Here is a 19,811-nt window from a genome sequence, read left to right as displayed (position 1 = left end):
TGTTTTCAAAAGCAGAAAAACAAATACATATCGACAGGATTGAGTGAAACTTCGTCTACCCTTTGTGGTTTTTAATACAGAGAAGCTGCAAACTTTGTAGCTGAATTCTCATCAGAACTTCTTGAGATTTCTCTCGTGTCTTGCTTTGAAAGTTTTTTTTTTGTCCGTGTTCATTTTAATCTCGTTTGTGGCAATTTGTCGTATGTGAGCCGCATATCACCGCGATAAAAAAAAAACGTACAATGCTCCAGAGAAAAGCAAACAGCAATTTCCCAATAAAGGCTCAAAAATAGTACAATAGCAACATTTTCTTCCTTCATGTCCCTTTTGCAATACAGCATCTCCAGCTACTGATGATGAGAACACCTGACAGTTGCAAAGCAACGATGTTGACATTCGCTTAATGATTATGGTACATGGTTAGGATCTTTCAAAAAAATACATGGCTGAGGTGAGAAAGTCTACGTAGTTATGGGCTATACAGTACAGTTTCTCAATTTTAACCAACTGCCAACCAAAACATCGACATCTCACAATTTTTAAGCCTGGATTGTGAAACTACTTCATGTTGGATGTGTGTGTGTGTGAGGGGGGAGACTTCCTCTGGCCTGGTGAGACAAAGCTGCACATGTCTGCTCTCTTCACTCTCTTCGTTTCGGGTCTTTGCCGACACCTGAGGGGTACATCTGGCTCTTCAGCTCCACTGGGCTCATCAGCTTGTCTTTAATTGTCTGCCGTTTGGTGCTTGTCAAGACATGCACAGCAAGTTTTTAAGATTTTCACTGAGAAGTTAAATGCTTTTGCAGGCAAAATAGCTCAGAGGGGGGTGAGTGTGACCAAAATAAGCAAAAAACTGTGAAATTAACCAGAAAAACAAAGAGACGAGACCCCGTGAAAGGTTCCGGAAAGCTTGAGCTGCAGAGGTAACTGATGATTCATCACGACAACAACTGTGCATGTAACACTATTCGTTGATATGATGTCATTTTATGCAAATATCTTTTAAAGCTGGTTTCAACTGATACCAAATCAAGCAATTGAAAGCAACAGAGAGAGCCATAATTAGAATTAATAATCCAGACAGTTTTACACACGCTCCATGGGAAGAACATTCAGTTTTAGCTAAAAGCAATGTTATGAGTAGCGAGTTATTTTCTCATCGAGTCTGTCTTCTTTTCAATGTTCAAGACATTCTGCTGCTTTTTAACATTGTGTGGGAGATTACTGTACTTGTAAGTATTGTACCAATTCAGAATTCATTCATTTGAGTCCATGATCATATACACGTAGAATGATTTAATCCCAAACCTCATAATCTGATCGCGAGAAGCTTGGTTTTATACAGTTTCAGTCAGTCAAACATGCTCATATGCATTTTTATCTATTTATTTTATTTTTTTTAAATCTGCTTTTCAAACTGACACCAAAATTATTATTTTTCCTAGTATCACGTAAACATGCTTTTTGTTGCCAAGCTATAAATTCTGGAAAAAGCCTTCGCAGTTTCTCGGCTCAAACTTTTTTCACCTTCAATTCCACTTTTAGCCTTGGATGTCATCCAGAGATCATCAGAAAGTGAAGCTTGTGAAGCTTTAATGTGTGAGACAACCAAAGCAATCAGTTTTCATGAGGCCTGTGACCTCGACTGTCTCTCTCTCTCGCTTTTTCTTTTCTTTGCTGAGGCAAATGCAACGTAAAACTCTGGTCTTGACTTTAGACTCCCTTTTGATTGGATAAGCTATCAGCCGCGGTAACGTCCCACTCAAGTAAAGCATGTCCTTCTCGATTTAATATCCTCTTACATAATGATGACTTAGGAGCTCAAAGGAAGACCAAAATGCCATATCTGCTTAGTTTTAATTAAAATGACACTGCAAACCATTATCATGGTAATAAGGACATTATCTGTGGAGCCAGCTTTGTTGTCATGTAATGTAAGATGGTCCTTGGAGCTTTGAACATCTACTGTACACAGAACAGGCCTTGTCCTTTACAGTTTCCTCCTGGGAAAGCTTCATCTAAATTAAATAAAAGAGAAGAAACAACAACACTGGAGTGGTAGCTTTTAGGTCATAAGTGACTTGGCTGCAATGCTAACTGAGTGCTGACCTTCACTTAATTATGTTTTTGTATTGTTTGTGTTTTTTTTATTTCTTTGTTTTGTTTCGATTATGAAATGGACACATTTTCACTCACTATATTACAGATAAAAGATTTTATTCGCAAGGCTGTCGGGAAAATTCCACACGTACGGTATTTATAGACAGGCATGCCAACTTAGCCTGGAAAACCAGCGCCAACTGCTGGACGGCAAAATGTTTTGCCTGCGGTTGGGTCTGGCCTCGATCCACTTGTCATTTTGAAAATACTGCCCTGAATCTGGCAGATGGCAACTAAACCAATCACAACGCAGAGATGTGTTTTGAATCAATGCGGGCGGGCCAGAGGGTTCTGGTGCGGGGTTTTGAGGGAGTGACGACAGAGCAGTGCGACGTTGGGCAGTGGAAGCGAACATAGACAAGTGAAAGCACAACAAGAAAGATGGCGGCGGCAATGGAACAGTGCTCGTTTGATTCAGCCTTGGCACACAGCCATTATAACGAACAGCCTTGCCACTCTGTATTAAGCCCCATTGTACCGGCTTTTTGGCCGCAGTTCCACCAGAATTCCACTGGGAGCGTCGGTGGAGACCAGAATGAATGGGGCCCTATGGAGCTAGATGCTACAAATGGTCAGTTTCACCTAAGTCTCCTCAAGAGCGCTCAGATTTGAATGTAGTTTCTGAGAGCTCAACATGGGTTTCAAGTAAAAAATCTACTGAACGAGTACATATATCGCTTTGATTTCTTACTGGTTGGCTTCTTGTTGTCCACAACGCGCTAGCATTGTGCTAATGACAGCTGGTCGACCCGCTATGTATGACGTCATATACACTTCAAATCCTTTTTTTAAGCAAATGAGTGGCTCTAAAAATCTAAAACTCAGCCATGGGTATTTTCTAAACACCCTTTTTCGAAAACAACATTCGAATTACTAGAGAAAAAATTATATCTTGAGATAAGGGCACGAAAGGGCGTATTGCTCCATAGGACTCCATTCATTCTGGTCTCCAAAATTGAGCGCCCCACGTGGAAAGAGGGTGGAACTGCAACCAAAATCGCCTCGTTGGAAACCGGAAATGCACCGTGAGTGGCGTATCTGTCCTATTATAGAATCTGTGCTTGGCATCAGTTTTGGAAGAGTCCCCTCCCACCAAAGCTTTCTGTCGCGCTTACTACGTCACAGTCAGTTGCGCTGATTGGTCAGAGCGTTGGCCTATAGGCACAGACGCGGTTTGAAAGACAACGGGTTGTGCTCATCAACAATGTTCCGTTGTATCCATTGATCGGTGCCAGACTAAATTAGACATCCAATCCATTTAGGCTGGTTTATCAGGCTAATGCCAACTCATATTTTCTATCTTTACTGCCCATGACTGTGAACAGTATTTCTGTTTCCAGGTGAGGAAATGAGCGAAGTGATAAAAGACAATTAGCATCAAATGAAACAATGATTCACATGCCATGTGAAATCGTCCCCTCTGAATTTATTTGATGGTATTTATTCTACTGGAACTGGAAGACACCACCTTAAATATTAAGTTAATTATATTGTTATTAATTATGACATCTTAAGTAAGCTTTAGAGTTGATTAAGTTGAAGTTATAGGTATCCTTTGAATGTTCAGGATCAAAGGTTTCCCTCAAGTTACTCCATTTTCCTCCATCTAGCTTTTCCACTATCCTGACCAGTCTCCCCTGACAGTGTAGCAGAAAGCAGCATAACACCACCAACATGTTTTAAATGTTGGGATGATATTAATGTGAATATGTTTTTGCTTTTCTCCACTCAAGCCATTTACACTTAGCTCACACTTTGTTTCACCAGATAAAATGATTGCGCTTGTGTCATGGATTGACACCAATTCAGTTGCCTATCAATAAACCCCCAGCAGACTGTCATTGGTCTTTTACTGCGTTTATGATCTTCTTTTAGTTTTCCTCAATTCCATAAAGGAATTCTGGATCTCATTTATACTGAACATTGGCTAGTTGCCAGTCTGTCTGACAAAGGTCCTTCATGTACTCTGCTGGGCAGCCAGATATAGGAGAACTTCTGATGGTTCTAAACTACTCTTTTGTATGCTGCTTCAGATCTGTGCATTGGCACAATCCTGCACTGCTCACAAGCACTTCATACAACTTCACTCATTTTCTGTGACTCATAAAGGCATCTAGGTACATGCAGCCTCTATGCAAGATCAGTATCATCTTATGGCTTCTTCTGAGCATTAAATCTCTATAACACCTTCAAAATTATGTTGTTTTTTAACAACCAACTCATGTAAAACCACTCCTCCTACTGGCGTCCCCACTCTGAGCAGCTCCTAACTCAGCTTGCTCATCAGTCTCCCTCTCTGCTTCTTACAAATCTCGAGTTTGTAAAAGATAAAGACATAAAATACCTCACATTGCCGCCAAAGGTCATGAAGTGTCAGTAAGCTCAATCAAAACATACAGACAAATGTTAATGTTTCTGCCTTTAAATGACAAAGAATAGCTATAACTTGGTTAAAAAATATTTCAAGTTATAGCTGATTTTGTGAACATTCACACCACCACAACAACAGCCCAAGAAGCAAATCCTTTGAATGGATAACCACACAGCAAGCAACATTATGCACGTCTTTTCACCGACTCATCCAAAGCTTTTCATAGAGTGGATTATGTGGCATCAAAGCCAATGCTAACCGATGCAGAACCTGCTGCCTATTGTTTTGAACATTTCAATTAGTAGTCTATCAAATTATCTCAAAATAATATACTCAATTCAATGCCGATGATGCTGTTATATATGGCTCTACGCCTTCATTAGATTAGGCCATATATCCTCTGCAACGTCCATTTAAAACTATAAATGCTAATGCTAACAAAAAAAAAACCACATAATATATTAAAAATACAAGATATTTTCCTCGAATCTTGGTAAACATGAGAGCATATGGAACAGATATCTCTAAGAAAGATGCAGAATATCAGCCGGAAATGCAAACACCCAATGTAAATATCAGGCCACAATAAAAACAATGTACACAATACCCAGGGATGCTGAAATGGACAGGATGAGTGATGAGTAATGTGCGAGAACAAATTATTCAAAACTCTCCTCTTGAAACCCGTATAATTCTAAATCAGTATTATGACCAAAGAAGTCTCACTTGTATAGAGATATATAGGGTCCCAAAAGTCATAAACTTCTACAAGGAAACATCTGTCAGTTTTTACATCTACAACCGAGTGTAAAATCAACTCCTAGAGGAAATTAAATATGTGTATTTTGTTTAAAAAGCTGTGAATCAGAGAATAAGTTTAACCCTCTCAACAGTTCAGTCCTTTGGTCAAACCTTTTTTTGCACCTCGGAGAAAGTTTCTGTGGGGGGAAACAGACAATGTATTGCTGAAAGTTTCACAACTCATTGTGCTGCTCTCAAATGTTTGTCGTGAGGTGAGTTTTTTCGTTGAAGTAAAGAGGACAATTAGTTTGTGAAGACATGTCACTTGACACAGTAGTTAACAATGGTCTAAGGTAAGAAATTACCGTGAGCAATGTTAGTGCCATAAAAGGCTTTATGAGAGTGAAATGTCAAAGACACTCAGAGTGCAGATAGAAGAATTATAATTAAACTCTATGAACATGAATTTTTTTTCCAAACAGCTTTCCAGTAGAAAATGATAAACGATACGCAAGGCAATTAGCAAGAGCTGTTATAGTGATGTGAAATGTCAAATTTATGAGAATCTCAACTGCCTAATATTCAACTGTCAGGAAAAAAACAAAAAAAAAGTCAAATTGGTATAGAACTCTTTGTCGATCCGTCTCCAAATGACAAGATAACGACTTGAGATGGACCAACCATATCCCCTTCGTTAAAGCGTGATTCAAAGCCATATATAAAATCATGATTTGGATGATCACAGCCTTGCTAGACAAAGCATTTCATCAGCAACAAGCGTACCAACTGGAGTTCTAAAAAGCCTTTATATGAAGTACTGACCTTGTGCGATTCTTGTCTTTCACTCAAGCTTGAAATTGTTCCCGGCACCAGATCTGCCATCACTGGTGTCGCATCTTAGTAACTCGATGAACTCAATGAACCAACATCAGTAAGAGCATTAACTCATCCAAACCAATGCAACTCAGGATCAGTTTTCCAAAAACATGGTGCCGCAGCACTTGTTGAAACCCTTGTTGAAGCCCCTGGAAGCGCGCTTTTAAAACACAGCATCGCAATTCAAAGTTCAAAATTCAAAATTTTTATTATACAAACTTTGCATATACAAAATGTGGTCATTTAAAGAAGCTATTCTAAAAAAAAAAAACATTTTCCATATGAACACATGGTGGCTTTTACAGCAAATCCTTCATGACATGTACCTTTGGGATGTTCCGGTTTGTGGCGTCATGTTTATGACAATTCAGTTCTGTAATTACCCGCGTATGGGTGAACACTAATCTCTTGAGTGACACAAAAAAGAAAAAGCTGACATAAAATTGATTCTGATACAGCAGTACGTCTCGTCTCCTTAATAAAGCAAGAAAAGGCACAATGTAAGCCTTTAATCTGCCCGTTATAGGCTTCAGTAAAACTGTATCCAAGCTTTCTGTTGACAGTTCTATTAAACCATCGGTGCCCATATATATTATTATGGTGCTTCTTCTTTATATTATTATGGTGCTTCTTCTTTATAACATTAAGCCTCTATTGACAAAGCTTAAGTGAGAGATCAAGCGTGACTGCTTTGATGCTTTCCGGCTGCATTTGTGGAAGAAGGCTTCCAGATGACCCGCAGCAATGAAGAGCTATTTCTGGTTTCAAAATCATCAACATGCACTTTAAATGATTAATTATTGGCTTAGTATGTAAGGTTTAAAATTAGGAGCATTTTGTGCCATAACATATCTAAGTTTTGAAAAAAGAAAACTCATTATAGTATCAAGTTTCACAGCTTTGGTTTCATTAAACTAAGATATTTGCTCAAAGTTTTTGGTTTTAAAACTTAAAGAAACAAATGTCTGAAAGAGCCTAGAGGAGCAGGAGTTTGCGTGGAATAACATTTGGAACCAACTTACTTGGTAAGTTATAATCTTTTCTTTGCTTTACTTTACTTTCATGCATTCCCACCAGCAGGCAATTAGTTTCAGAGCCTGTAAAGTTGACAGATTTTAAGCTAGCAGGAGTATCTAAAGTGGTCTTCATATTTTGATTCACAGTGAGTAATGCTAATCGTTACCGAGTCCTTTCAGCAATACTTAGGCAATACAGGATTTTCTACCTCATCCAAGTTAAAGTGGTCAGGTTTAGTTAGAAGCTGCTGTTGGACATTCACGATTAAAGTAATAGATGTAGGCAACGAAAGCCATTTTTTATTTTGTTGATGCATAGCCACGTGCAGCTCTCTGGTTATTTTTGCGGGTGCAGTGCTTCTAAGGGGATAAGATAAGATGATTTAGCTTCGTCCTCTGCCAACAATCAACAGCAGCTAATTAAAAACAAAACTATAAATCCTAATTCTTCTGATGGAATGCTAACAGCGCCTCTGTATAAAATAATCACCCCACATCTGAAAAATCCAGCCAGTGCCTAACGTTCTTTTTATTGTCCAGCAGGAGGGAACTACTGTAGCTGCATTAAATCGAGTCTGAAAACTTTCCTGTCTGCCACTGCATTAAATTGATTTCACCGAATTGTAGGACTTTAATAACTTTAACTTCAGCCTACCTTTTTCCTGTTTTATACTTTATATCTAAACTTTTCAAGTGTCTGTGTTCTTGATACATTTTGTTGGAATGCATTTAATATTCTCTTTGAAGAACTTTGTATCGTTTTGAGGTTGAATAGTGCCATTTCAATACATTTAGCATTTTTCTATTGGTTTGATACTGTGTCAAAATGTTTCTAATGAGTTTAAATCCTCAATTTCTTTCATCAGATTGTTTCAAAACTAGCATTGCGTTCATTTCGCAAATTATGACCCATAAAAGGGGGAAATAGAAAATAGCGCCCATTTTCTGCCATTAAAAGAATAATATGATCACATTTGCACAAAGCCATCAAATAATCATTTAAGACCTTTTATCCGGGTTCCCATTTTAGTAAATGTCGAGTGTGAGCATGCATGGTTGTTTGTCTCTGTGTGGCCCCATGATGGACAGCCAACCAGTCCATCATGCGTCCCCCAACCACCGAATTGGATTAAGCGGGTATATAAAATGGATGGTGGGATAGTCTCATTAGCTGGTTTGGAATATGTCAAATGGATAGTCTTGCTATTTTTGTTGGGCTGAGATTTTCAGCCTGTCCTCTTCAATTTTGTCCTATGTTGCTTTTACAACGCACCAATGAACATGAGACGAAGGTCTCTCAAGCCTGACTGGCTGGAGTGTTGGCAAACATGTCTCTCATGGTTTAGCTCTATTGCTGGTATACTGCATCCAAAGCGTAAAGCAATAAAGTCCATCTGTCCACATAGTTTAAACAGGGCATTCATATTGCCGTTACCCCTCTGTACTAAGTGAATGTATGACTCTGTAAAACTTGTGAGCTTAACATAGCTGTTACTTGTGACCTGTAACAAGTTACTGCTTTGCTTTGAGGCAAGGGTCATGTCAATGTCATATGCCGTACCTCAAAGCTGCCGTGGTCATACATGGGGCTGTAAATGGTTGTGCTGCATTTGTATTCAGCTCACAAAGTGACAGCAGTCCTTCCTAATCACACCAAAGCTATCAAAGCTTAAGAGCTGAAAATCAAAATGGTTTGCTGATGGCCTGCACAGCCGGGTACATAAACATTCCAGGGGCTCAACACACAATGTCATGGAGGTCATGTTGGCTACATACTTGTGGTGGATGCTCTTACCACCATCACATTGTGTGCTGCAAATTGAGATCAGCTGGAGGAGGAGGCCTGGAATATGCCACTCTTTCTAAAAGACTGGGGAGGGGAACTTTATTTGTTAACTTTGGCCTTAGTTTCTTAATTTTGTCACTTTAACATTCACTTATTATTTGTGCTAAGTTAAAGTTAGTTTTGCTTTATTTGTTTTATATTTTGCTGTAGGTAATGTTGTAACTTTTCCCCTTTATTATGCTCCCTGATGTGGCAGATTTGGGTTACTCCGTCCCTATTTAAGCAGCCTTTGGTTCTTTGTTTGCAGGTCAGTTTTTGGTTGTGTTAGTGTTAAATTAGTTGACCTCATTTTAGTTGGGCCCAAATATGTTTTTGTATGATTTAATTGTTACTCATATTTGACTTTTTTTGGATTTATTTACTTTTGGAACTATTAAATTGAAATTGTTCCTAATTTTTGAATACCTTTGTCCTTAATTCAGTATGGTCCCTCACAATACTCAACTCTTTATTTATTTCAAAATTATTCAGAAATGGTTTGAGCCTATCAAACACATCAAACACTCAGTTATACCTGAGCATATTTAATAGTAATATACAACTCTGTCAACTATTCAAAAATATTCAAATTAAGAACAGTTTTGTCTCATCAAAAGCTGTTTGGGGTTTGCAGATCTTCAGGTTTTTAAAGTTCCCATGGCATGGTATGGTAGTGGCGCTTTAAATGTGCTTGTGGAGGCTTCAGGATGTTATACCCCCAGGCGTTCTCAAAATTCACCCGAAAAACGCAGATTTGGCCTCTTAGAAGAAAGCCGCATTTCAGCGCTCTCTCCAGTGCCCTGCTTTCCTAATGAGAAGCAAGGAGGAGCGCGAGGGGTGTGTCATGGCTGAATGGGGGCGTGTCTGATTCTCTGTTTTGGCTCCGCGCATGTTAGCTGCCTGCTAGTAGGAAAAAAAAATAGAAATGGCAGGTGAGCAAACCATCGTACCTTTCGCCTTCGACCCGGAATCGGACCCTGAAGCGAGGCGCAGGCAGTTCAGCAACAAACTGCAGATCAGCAGCGCCTTCAGCAAAACGTCTCAGAATGGTGAGTTTGAAATGTTATGTCTGGAAACGTTTATAGTTGGGTCGGTCCGAACCACTGAGGTGCGCAGATACTAGCAGTGGCTTAGCCTACGGTAGCCTAATTAGAGCAGAAATTGTAGTCACTACATCAGGACTACCTAAAATATTATTTTTGCTTACAAAATGTATAAGTTCCCAACTTATTTTGCAATGTGGGCACGTATTTGCAGTGCTAACATTAGTGAGTATGGCTGCTGGCATCTCCAGTCTCTACACCAAGTAACTTTCTCAATGTCGCCTTGCATTGTACAACAGTAACACTGCCAAAGTATTTCCCATAGTACACATTGCCAACATGCAAATGATTCTCCACCCAGTGTTGACATAAGGGGAGCGATTTATAACCAAGTTTTCTAGACAAAAAGGTTTACATGCTGTAATATACAAAAAAAAAAAAAAACATACCTCATCATATCCTGACCAAGTGCTGGATCCAAAGTGTAACTACACGGAATGAAACTTATGCCACATATTTCTGTGTACACCTTTTTTAGTAGCCTGTCTTCACTGGGAACAGCCAGCTGTGCGTTGTCCATGTAGTTATACAGTAGCCTATGGCATGCAAAAAACATGATAGTATTCTGACCAGCATGTAATTATTCTCATGCTCACCTGTTAACTCATTTACTTGCCACTAAAGATGTTTCATTGTTATATTTGCCGGCATTACCTGAAAACAGAATATCATTACACTGCCTTTTTTTTTTTTAAATAATAGGTGTCAATGTGGAATTTGCGAGATAATGCCCACAGAAAGGGAGAATAGATGCTGCATGGAGATCCCTCAGGTAACACTGTAAACATTTGGATCTACCTGTTTGGCAGTTTACGCCTGAGAAGAACGCATCGGTAAGCGTTGTAAAATAATCACTCATAGCCACATACATAGAGTTTACAGTACACCCACCCAACAGAGCCTGATAATTCAACTATGCAGACAGTATGAAGAGTGTTTGTAGATTTATTTACAAGACATTATTAAAACACAATCAAGAATAATCCATAGGAATATGTAAATATGTACAACATAGCAATAACAGAAGAACAACAACATTCTCTTCAAGTGTCATTTTTTCTATCTGTTCTTCCAGGCGCTTCAGGTATTTGGCCTACAGGCAGTTTGTGGCGTGGTGCTGGGGCTTTTTGGGTCGCCGGATCAGAGTGGTCTTTCCTGCCTGTGTGGTCCTGCGTATCCGTGCCGAGTACCCCGATGATGAAGGACACTGCACCGGGTTCAGACTGCCTCGCGTGTGAAAAATTAGGTCCATCAGAACATCCACATTCCCTTTTCACACAGAACATTCATCCACACTGTACACGCACAACATTTGTATATTTCAGTTAGTCATTTGTACATTTCAATGTTTATTTATATATTTATATTTGTTCTATATATATATTTATGTTTGTTTAGATTTCTATTTCTCACATTTTTTGTATTCCTATTTGTTGGAATTAACCTCAGTAAATTTGATAAAGGCAAAAGTAGTTGGACTTGAATTCTTGAACTTTTGAGGTCTTACCAAAGGTTGGCTTAGTCTTTTGACGTTTGACTGTCCACTCTCCCTTCTTGGATTTGGGAAAGGAGATTTTGAAGAGAGGTACACCGTCTGCTGTCTGGGCCTGTGGTCGGTTTGCATTTTCATTAAAGTGGATCGCTGCCAAGTACAGTCTGAAAGTACAAGAAACAATGTGTAAACGGTGTTTCTCACAGAATTTTCATTTGTCATGGTGGTGGGGTTAGCTGGTAGAGACACATGCATCATCATGGGAGAGCATATGAAAAGCTCTTTTCCAAAATGCTATAGAAGCTGTTCTCATTACTTTTTTTTTTAAATCTGATTTCAAGCATCAGGAAAGTGATATCAGCTGAGATAGCATTTGAAACATTTAAATGCTGCTTTTAATGGTAGTAACAAATAAAACAATATTTTTGAAAGTAGGTATAAAACATTTTGGAAAAAGCTTTTCATATATTGTGAAGTTTCATAGGAACTATGATCTGAAAACCCCCTAAAAGTATAAATTTTTTGGTAAATCAAATATAAATTACATTCACAAGACAATCTTTTCAGGGGACCTGGTCTAGGTGTTTCGTGCCTTATAGTGCTGGAGAAACCCGGCTCAATAATGACATTTCAGACTACAAAAACTTTCAACAACTACAAGGTAAACATCTCACCTGCAAAGCATTCCAATATAGGGAAAGACAACATTCTTCGGTGTGGCTGCAGTCCTAGTGACAATGGGCTCAGTCTGGCAGGCAGCATCCCTGGTCCGGGATGTCTGGACGTGAGCACTTGATGTGCTGGCCAGTGAGGAGTGAACCTGGTGCAGACAGAGAGCACACATCTCATGGTTCGAAAGCCGAGCATTACACTCGTGATAATCTGACGTGTCACGACAGATTTGAAGTCAAAACTGTGTTTGAATTGACAGATACATAATGGTGTATGTTCGAGGGAAGTCAGCAAACGTTTGCTAAACACCCAGCCACAACACCCGATCACACACGAAAGACGCAGAAACGACTCAACGTTAAAAAAAAAAAAAAGTCACCAAACCGTAACAAAGGCTTACAAAATATAAAGTCACCAATCTAAAGAAAGGCTTACAAAATATGAATTGTTATCGTCGGGCGTCATTTTCCGTGTAACAGACGTATTTAGCCGCAGAACATAACTAGACTTGCTTACCTAAGTATTCATGCTGTATGTAGTCCCCTACACGTAAGATACTTGGTCAAAAGACAAATGTCTTGTTTTACAACCAATTTTCCAAATCTAACCAGTTTAACAGAGTATTGGTTTTGTAGCGCAGTGTAGGTTTCATGGATAAATACCTCCACAGCTAATGTTGGCTAGTTAGCTGTCACCCATAAAGTAGCTAGCGGCTAGCAACTAATTATGACTTACTTGATCGGTGTGGGTAGCTGATGGACCGGCAAGGCTTGGCACTGATCCAGGCTTCAACTTCAGGTGTAGGGCAAAACCTGCCCTGTACTGTCCCAAGTTGTAAAAGCATTCCTCTGAAATGTGTCGCGCAAACACTGACGCTCTTTGGGACATGCATGGGCACCTGTCCCGTGTAAATGAAATTAGCCATTCCGTTTTCAAAGGGACAGAGGATGGAAGCGGAAACATATTCTTCTCTTCATCTTCACATCCTGGCACAGTACATTTCGCATGGTAAAGTCGTTTGGAAGCCATTCCTGTATCTTCTGTGACTGTCTTCAGTCGTGGCGAGTCTCGGTCTACTCCACATGAGTTGGGCGGGTAAGCTACAGGTAGTTTACCAGCAGTGGGTGGAGACAGAGGGCGTGGCGGAGAGAGGGGGTGGGAAATTTTGATGAGCTCTATCCTGGCATGACGTCATGCCAGGAGCCTTGAGTCAACGAGACACTTGGAGGCGCTCTGTTCAAAACACGGAGGAAATGCTGTACTGCTCAGTGAATACATTTCGCAATTTCTACTCACTGGGGTCACTAAAGGAGGCTAGAGAAACTCATTTTAAGGCTCAAAAACCTCTGAAAGTGATATTTTCATGCCATGGGACCTTTAAAGTACTGATTTCAGTGTCCGCAAAAAAATATATATTTATCTATGTTTGCACCCGGGTCATCCTGTGCATGTTAATGGAGGTTGGCTGGAAGCTATCCCAGCTGTCACCAGGCAGGTCGCCAGGCCATCTTAGACCCAATACAGATACAAATGTACAGTCTACTTAAAATCATTAATCAATCTGAAGTGCGTCTTTTTGAACAGTGGGAGGAGGTCAGAGTACAGTGGTTTATTAATTTATGAATCCATCCATTTTGTTGCTTATCCAATTCAAGGTTGAGTTTAAGAGTTATTTTAGTAAATGATCAGAAATGACTGATATAGACTGCTGGGATCCCCAATTCATTCTCATGAAGACATGTAGCACCAACAATCTTACTTTTTGACTGTTTATAAGACAGTGGGCCTCATGCAAGAACATTTTTCGTATTTTTATTCTAAATTTCTCTTACTTTTTTCGTAAGAAGGTCTCGTACGAACACACCACGTCAGATTCAACAAACGCTCTTAACTTCGGAAAAAGTGTGTAAACGACCTGCGTAAATGATGAATCCAACTCGTGCGTATCTAAGTTCACGTGCACGAGGATAGTAGATTTGCATACTCCACGCCCAAAATTATACCATATAAGGCTGTGTTTCCTCGCTCCTGTGCCAGGAAGTGTTGAGTGTTGAGTCATGAGAATGGCATCAAGGCGCAAAAAGAACAACTTTACGGGCTCTGAGATTGAAGTTCTGCTTTCAAAGATCCAGAAAGGAAAATCTGTCATTTTTAGCAGTGTCAGCAGTGGAATTACGGGACCTGCTAAAGCGAAGAAATAGGAAGTAATTACGAGTGCTGTTAATACCATGTCACCTGTAGTTCGTAATGTCACCGAAATAAAAAAGAAATGGTTTGATATGAAAATGGCTTAAACAAAAAAAGTCTCGCCCTGGGTAGGCGCTCGATGACTGCAACTAAAGCCGTGCAATCGGTTGTTGCCTCATCATGATGGCACTTTGATGGGGTAGTCCATGAGGGGGGTCTGCTGCCACCACACCTTCTGGTCTGCCTGGGCTGGTTCAGGTAGTAGGAGACACTCGTTCATGGCAATATTGTGCAAATCTGGCATGCCTTCTCTGGGCTATAGAGCAGTTTGCCCCCCCGCTGTATCGAGACACACCCACCTGGCCTTCAGCTCAGTGCGCTCCACGACAGCACGGGTGCTTTGATACGTATATGTGTCTCGTGCTCCAATTATGATTGGCAGTCCAGCCACGGCATGAAAGTCCTTCTTAATTTGTACTTGTTGGACAGCGGTTTATGGTAATTGGATGTACCATGGGGAATAAACTGATGAGAGCTTTGATGACCAAGGGGAGCGCACGACTCACAGAGGACTGGGACACCCCCGATCTGTCTCCAATCTCCCTCTGAAAGGTTCCCCTGGCCAAAAATCCAAGGGTGGTGAGGACCTGGACGTGTGGTGGAATTGGGTTTGATCGGCGTGGTTCTCTCTGGAGTTATTGCTCTAGCTAGCTGCATATTTGCAGCAGCACAGTCCTTGGGAATCTTAATCGCGATGTCAGTCATTCGTCTGTCTCCACATGGGTATCTACACGCTCTCTTCCAAGAGCCTGACGCACTAAGGCATCCAAAAGTAGAAAGTCAGCCGCTGGTTACGCTTCCCATTGACCTTGTTATATACAGATTCAAATGAACCTTCAATTAGTGCATAATTTAAGTCAAACAGAATAATGTCAGCATAATTATGGGGTATAATGTATATTTATTTATGTTTTCTTCAAAGTAATTAAATATACAATCCATTAGTCGAGCAAACTTGATTTGAATAACAGCGGACAATTTTACAAAACTCCTACGACAGCTCTGGATCACTCGTAAATTCTGTTCGTACCTGAAAGAAAACGTAAAATACGAAAAGATTGGTGAATGCGCAAATTCTCTTAAATCACTCGTACGCACGACTTAAGAACAAATCTGTGATAATAACATGGTTTTAATGTAAGCTTAATAAACAATGGCGTTATCCCCATTATTATGCCGACAATTTATCGATCAACCAGCTACATCCTTAGTTAATTTTGTTTATGGCAACGGTTGACAAGGAGGGAAGATGCTTTGCCTTGACGCAGGCTCAAGAGTATTTTACAGGAGTGAGGTCGCGCGTGCATGTTTTCAAATGAATTATTGGGTGGTATTTTGCTATTATTACGCGATTTAGTGTAGGCCTACGCGAAATATGCAACATCGCAAAAATATGCGACATAGTAGCCCCTTTCACACTGCCGAATAACCCGCGTTTAATCCGCGAATTTAGCGTGTCCGCTGTTGCGTTCACACTGCCGACCCGGGCTGCCGCGTCAACTCGACTCGCCTTTCGACCCGCGTCGGACCCTAGTCTTTTTGCCGAGCCGAGTTTGGTGTGAACGCAATTGACGCGGGTCGGACGTGGGCGTGGCGTGACGTGAGGAGTTTAAAAGACAGAATGGACAGCTGATTCAGAACAACAGCGACAGGTGAGGACAAGTTTTACTCTGTTTTAGCCTACATCAAGTTCGAGACATTTTTAAATATGGCCAACTGGGGAGACAAGGAGGTCCGCGAGCTCCTCAGCCTCCGAGCAGAGGATGTTATTTACCGCCACATTTCGGGGACTATAGTGCTCTTGTATTCTCTGCATATGTTCTTCGGCGGCATCCCACGTTGTAACCATCCACACCCCGTAAAATAACATCTCCATGAACTGCATATACAATTGCAAAAACGAGTCCTCAAGGTGTATTTCACCCTACCTCCAACGCATGGCTTGTGCCTACGTCATTGTACACGCCCAGCATTTTATGTGTTTCGTGTGACGCTCTGCCACTAGGCAACGCCCCCTGAACTCGGCTTCAGGCGACACGGGTCACCAACACGCAAAGCGTTCACATTGCTCGACGCGGGTCGAAGGTGCAATTTGGACCCGCTAAGGTAGCGGGTCGCAGTGTGAAAGGGGCTATTGATTACCTGAAAAAAGCTGCTACCAAATCAATCACTGTATGCTCCGATTAGCAGCTAAATAGATTGCCAATTGATAAATACAGCTACTAACACTTAAATACAGTCTATGGCAGTCTCATCGCTGTAAAGCGACACTACTCTCTAAACACAATCCGCTTCAGGGTCTATAGTATCGGGACGAATAGATCATAGGCCATTTAGCAGATTGATATGGATCCGGTATGCTACTTGATTTCGGGATCAGTGGGGCTATGCCGTGCAAATATGGCTATCAGATGTACACACTACCTTTCCAAGCTAACCAAGAACTTCTGTGTCAACCCTATGACGTCACGCATAAAAAAATGAATTCGCACAAAAAGATAAAATGTGGCTCCTTTTGAGCCCGTTTTAACATGACTTCCCGGATAAATTATTATCCAGACAATATCTCATTTTAATCGCAAGGCTTGGAACCTTTAGAATCAGCAGCAAAAACTGTGAAATTCCAACAATTAAAATTTGTTTCATAAGTCCTTTAACTGGATAGGGTGTTTAAAAGCAAAACTGGAATAAAACAAGATTAAGATTATGTCCACCACTGTGCAGCACTATGTTGCTTAAATAAATCTAAACAAAGCTTCCATTTATTTACCAGAATCAACTGAGTCGCTGTTACACTGACACCGTATCTCTGCATAACCCTGCAGATAAATGGCATATTTTCATCCAATTCTCACAAGAAGACCTGAAGTAAGTCTGTCCACGTGCCCAGAAAGCATTGCAGTGGTGTCACACCAGAGGCACAGAGATTTTGGAATTGTAATGGACCGCTAGTCTGTTCTTTTGGATATGTTGGAGTTTCAGGGAACATGATCCCAACCTGTATGTGTTCACGTGAAAATCTTTCTCAGGAGCGACTTAGCTTAAAAGTTGGTAGTCTTTTTTAAATGTGCACATAAACTTCTCGTTCCTGTACGAGGAGGCGTTTCTACTCCCTGAATATTATCACAACAGAATTCAGGCAGGCCTACAATGAGCAGAACCAGCCATCTAGGATTTTTCTGTTGCCAGCAGCAACAGCCAAAACCTATCTGAGCAGCACATGACAAAGCTACATATGGTGCTGTTTTCGTTTAGTTTTTATTCAGTTTTGTGTGTTTCAATGTCAAGGCTCTACAAAATAGATTCCTCTGCAGCAGCTTCCGTTTGCCTGTATTTCTTACTCCTAATATTAGCATGTTACAGTAAGAGCATAGAAGTACTTTGGCTCAATGGAGGTTTGAGCTAATGCTAACATCGGCATGTTCACATGCTATGTAATGATGTTCCACATACCCGGTGTAAGTTTTGCCATGTTGGTAGCACAAAAAAAGAGTGAGGTAATCAGCCTTAATAAACTAGAGTGCTGCTGAAATCTTTCTCAACACCAAAGTAAGGTCTCTGCTCTCTGGGAGCATTACTGTCCGGCTTAACAACTGCAGCTTTTGGGAAGAAATCCCTTCATAGATCAGTCCAAACTATCAGCAGGACAGCACAGCACTGCAATGCTGCAGAACATTTATCAAGGAGGTGCAGGTCAAAGATAAACCAGATCATAAAGAAAACAAAGTAATAAAATCTTGAAAACATTTGAAAACATTCTTCTTCAGTGACTCCGTTCTGTCTATATTTCTAACTCGTGTTCTGTTACTAAAACAGTCTTAAGCCATGCTGTACTCAGTTAGTTGGTGCAATGAAGCTTTGAGCTAATGCTTACATCAGGATGATTACATGCTACATATTGATGCTCCACATTTCCAGTGTTAGTTTAGCCATGCTGCGAGCACATAAAAGAAAGCTAATCAGAGAGGAAGCTGAAGAACAATCATGGCTCAAACTAAAGTGGAAAGATGTGTCTCCCAGCTAATAATTAGCAATCAGTCGTAAAAATGTTCCCGCTAATTAATGATCAGTCATGGTAAAACAAAAGCAAATCATTAAAAAAAAAAAGGGAATATCTCCTGCACTTCAAAGGTTTCCCTTTCACCTCGCATCAAAGACATGGCGCTGGATATCTGACGAACTAAATATGCAAATGGTCAAGCTAGGTTACAGATCAGGTCTCGGTTATGGACCCACAAAGACTTAAACTCTTTCTGGATAAAGACTTCTCTCTGTAGGCTAACAGGTTTATGATATTCAGTCATTTAACCCATTTAGGCCTAAAACGCCTGGAAAAGAATGCCTGTAAAACCTATGGGCGATTTCAGAAAGACCCCCTAAAACCTGAAATTTTTCTGGAAATTCAGCAATTGTGTCAACGCCTACTAAATGATTGATTTCTCAGCCTTTGTAGCAGATAGAATCAAAATTCAAAAAGTATTTGAGAGCTTACACCTGTGGCTTTCTTTGGAAATTGAGTTTATTTACATACACCTTCACGAAAATAGAAAATGTAAAAAGTAAAGTGCAGGAACGGCACTATTTTCAATAAAAAAACAGTAATAAAATAAAAAGTAAAGTGCAGGAACAGTGTTATTTTCAATTAGAAAACAGTAATAAAATAAAATGAAATTTAATTTTATATTTAAATTATTTATTTATCTATTTATATATTTATTTTATCGCCAGTCTCTTTGTACTGGTACCGGAGTCTTTTCATCTCCGGCACAGTTACGTGTGACCACCTTGCCATCTTTGCTCGAGCTGGAGTCTGAAGTACCTGCTCACTGTATCTATTCGTCTCGGAAACGAGATGCGCCCAAAGCTCCTCAGTAAAAATATGATTAAATGCCTGCACCGGTGTGGCATCTGCAGGTAAATCGACTTTCACCCCTGGTGTGTGGTTGAAATCTCTCCGTCAATTACGGTGGTAATTGTCAGTCTTCCACTCACATTCAAACCCTTCAAAATCATCCTCGTCGTTATCGTCATCTTCAAACATATGTGCTAGCCATAAAGCTCGATCTATTGGGTCAGCACGTTCATCAGCATCATCAAAGCCAAGAAACTCCTCACAATCGCTCCCGTCTGAAATGTCTTCCCACTGAAAGTCCTCCATGCTTGTTCGATATAACTTAACTTCAAAACAATGACACGAGGAACATGACGACACTCTCACGTGTCTATTATGATGCATTTAATTGGCGCAGAGGTCGATAATTGGTGCAAAACAACCTTATACAGGAAAAAAGACGTGTACGCTTTCCCA

General features: G+C 40.3%; 1 protein-coding gene across 1 annotated transcript in view; it reads right to left on the bottom strand.

Annotated features, from left to right (window-relative positions):
* Positions 1–19,811, bottom strand: part of LOC142389659 (gamma-aminobutyric acid receptor subunit pi) — a 62,767-nt gene that overhangs the window by 32,172 nt on the left and 10,784 nt on the right. The gene's annotated exons all lie outside the window — the stretch shown is intronic.

Source organism: Odontesthes bonariensis, chromosome 2, assembly GCF_027942865.1.
Source record: "Odontesthes bonariensis isolate fOdoBon6 chromosome 2, fOdoBon6.hap1, whole genome shotgun sequence".
Classification (NCBI taxonomy): Eukaryota; Metazoa; Chordata; class Actinopteri; order Atheriniformes; family Atherinopsidae; genus Odontesthes; species Odontesthes bonariensis.
The sequence above is the reverse complement of the archived record's forward strand: the minus strand, read 5'-3'. Positions and strand labels throughout refer to the sequence as shown.